This window comes from Nelusetta ayraudi, unplaced genomic scaffold, assembly GCF_046127955.1.
Source record: "Nelusetta ayraudi isolate G7.1 ecotype Tasmania unplaced genomic scaffold, CSIRO-AGI_Nayr_v1 ptg000042l, whole genome shotgun sequence".
NCBI classification, from domain to species: domain Eukaryota; kingdom Metazoa; phylum Chordata; class Actinopteri; order Tetraodontiformes; family Monacanthidae; genus Nelusetta; species Nelusetta ayraudi.
Window position 1 is genome coordinate 14,101,497 of NW_027466092.1, and position 2,980 is coordinate 14,104,476.

Genomic DNA, 2,980 nt, shown 5'->3' on the forward strand with positions numbered 1-2,980 from the left:
CGTGCAGTCACATATTAGTGAATGATCACTTGTAAATCTCTGACGTTGGAAAATTTACACAATTCACTGAGAGGTTGGCAGAATGATGAGTGAGCGCAGAGCCCCGGAGGGAGCCCTCGGTTAACCACTAACAACGAGCCGAGGCTTTCCAACGGCGACCATGCTGAGCTTTAAACAAGCACTCTGCTGCCGCAGCCATGGGCGGCTGGTGCCAGCCGGGAGGGCTGCGCTCGCCGGGCAGCCACCAGTAATCACTGTTCACACGTACCAAAGGCAGAGAAGGGGAACGGACAGCTCCAAGAAAGCCCAATGATGGATTGATATTTAAGAAAACGCATTTGGAAAAAAAAAAAAAAAAAAAGAAATAGTCAGGAACACGGAAAAAAAAAAATCCATTCTTTTTTGGGTTTTTTTCCCATCTGCTCACAGCGAGCACACCCCACCCCACCACGCCTCACTCTCCCATCCCCCTCCCCTCGTCCTTTTGTCCAACCAGGCTGGGAAAACGCGCGGCGTCGCGGGAAAAGTCGCAGTGAACGGAATAATGTCACAGGGTCAAGGGCAGAGCTTGAGTTTGTAAAATCCGCCAAATCGACTTTACGCCTGGTGATGCCCTGCCAAAGGGTGCGTGGGTGAGTTTGAGCAGGCGCGACAATAAGAACCATTGTTGCTTTTGTTTAGACGCACCGTCCAAGTCCAAGCCTCTCCTCCGTTCCTCGGAGCAGTAATGGCACATCGTATGTACAGAAGTGGAGTCAAAATGGGAAAAAAAAAACCCTCCAAAAATTCATAAAAAACTAACAATTTTCCGACCTCCCCCATCCCCACTCCCCACCACCACACACGCTAGCATCCTGTTGTCATGTGTGTTTTGCGTTTGGGTCTTGGATGGTGCAACTTGCGCTGATTTAAGGCTTGCTGAGAGAGAAGAGACGCCGACACTGCCAGAGAAGTGTCGGCTCTGCTTTAACAGGAGTAACAGGAGCTCTGTTCCTGTGTTGTAAACACGCGAAGGGGATCGGATGCAATTGCAGGAGGTGAGAAAGAAACGAGGGGCGGGGGAAGATGACATCCAATCAGAGGGACAATCCTGCGCTCAACCCTATACTCTCCCGGAGACACCTCCGTCCCGCTCTCCTTGTCCTGCTGGCCGACTGGATCCTGTTTTCCTTCCCTCTGTCATCTACCCGGGTAGCCGTGCCAGCCATCAGGAACTGGACAGGGCGGCAAATGCAGTAGGATTTTTCCCAGAAACTTAAAGCCTCTTTCCGAGGGGAAAGGTGAGATTGGCGGGCGGGATGACTGTAGGTATTCTTGTCCATCTGGGTAAGACTCATCAGCTGTCAGTCTTATAGTAGCTCCACTGACCGAGTCACATCATCATCTTCTTCTTCATCATCATCATCATCATCATCATCATCATCATCATCAAAACTTGTGAGCTGCTCCTTTAGGGAAGGAGATGAACAGGTTGTCTTTCCCCAGTAGCCCTCTGATCCCTGGCTTCCTATCTGAGTCAGTGCCAGTAGTGACCACCACTGGCCTTCGGACCATCAAGAACCTACTGAATTACTTTCTCCATCTGGAGGATTCTGCTGGAGCACCAAACTACCAGACTACAAAACTACTACAAAACATTGTAGTATCATATTGTAGTATGATATTTGTTACATGCATTTCTGACACTTTTATTTCTTCAACGTGATTTGGAGAATTAGTAGCAGAGGATTTGGTAAAATCAGCATTTTGTCATCAACATTTACTGAGTTATGCAACTTAGTAAATGTTGATGACAAATGTTGATGATGTCGCTGTGTATCTCATTTGATACTGCAGGTGAAAAAGTGCTTTTTTTTGAATGATCATGCCATGTAATCTACACTATATCTACTACAATACAAACACACTTTTTCATGGCTTAAATAATCCACTGAAATGCCATTAATTAGATGTTAAAATCACTTCTTTTTTTTTTTTAAATTGTGGTCTGCTAAATCAACACAGCCAAAAACAGTAGATGTATCAAATGTAGTCCAAAAATATATTGCAAACAAAATTGTGTGCATATTGCGCTGTAACATCTAACATCTGCCATTAGTTCTTTCCCAATACTTGTCACCGACCAACCCACGAGACACAATGGAAGCATATCCATGATCTCACTGAAGTCCGTTTATTCCGTAAAGTTTTCATGCCCTGGTCTCTCTAATCAGGGCAGTTGAGTCACTTTTGCCTGTCATGTCGTCTCCGCTGATCATGTTGTTAGAGTTCCTGAGCTCAGCAACTTCACAGACCAGACTGCTGCAAGAAATAGACCTCAACTCCGGTCAAATCGTAGAGGAAAGGAAACTCTTATTTTTTTTTCACCTTTCCGAAGTTTCAACATTGCTGATTCTTCAATGCAGGCCAGACCTTGTGGCCCCTTTCAAATGCTCCCTAGTTGCACTACAGAACTCCCAGGATGCTTTTAAATGCTTCCAAATGTGATTTACTGAAGATTAACTGGCTCATCTCAACAACACTCTTCACAGCCACCAGTCCAACAATTTGCTTGGCTTGATGTCAATTTTAACTATGCATCTTAATGTTGATTCCATAATGAGGACACTTTTATCACCCTTATTTATTGATTTTTTTTTTTGTTTGTTTTTTGTTTCAGTTCTAAGCGCATTCTGCAGTCACGTGTCACATTTTTTGGTCACATGTAAGCAAGAAACGGAAGTGATATTTTTACATCTGCTTTTGCCACGGGACTAAATTGGGAGATTTAGACGGACGAAAAATAAACTCCAAGTGAAGGCTGCGACTCTCCAAATTAGCCACGCCGCGTTTACACAAGGCAACGTGTTTCTTCTTCCAAAAGCTTGCGCAGTACACACACAACTAAGACACTGTAAAAGAAGCTATTTTAAATCCACCTATGTATCCTACCTGCCCATTTTGGGTTTTGGTGTCCATAGCTGGCTGCCTGGAACTCCTA

At 44.9% G+C, this 2,980-nt stretch overlaps 1 long non-coding RNA gene across 1 annotated transcript; it reads left to right on the plus strand.

Moving 5' to 3' along the window:
- The first annotated feature begins 508 nt into the window (after positions 1-508).
- On the plus strand, positions 509-1,970 carry LOC142894254 (uncharacterized). Its single transcript, XR_012927800.1, has 2 exons — positions 509-636; positions 1,015-1,970. It is a non-coding gene; the product is annotated as an uncharacterized LOC142894254 (long non-coding RNA).
- The last annotated feature ends 1,010 nt before the right edge of the window (positions 1,971-2,980 follow it).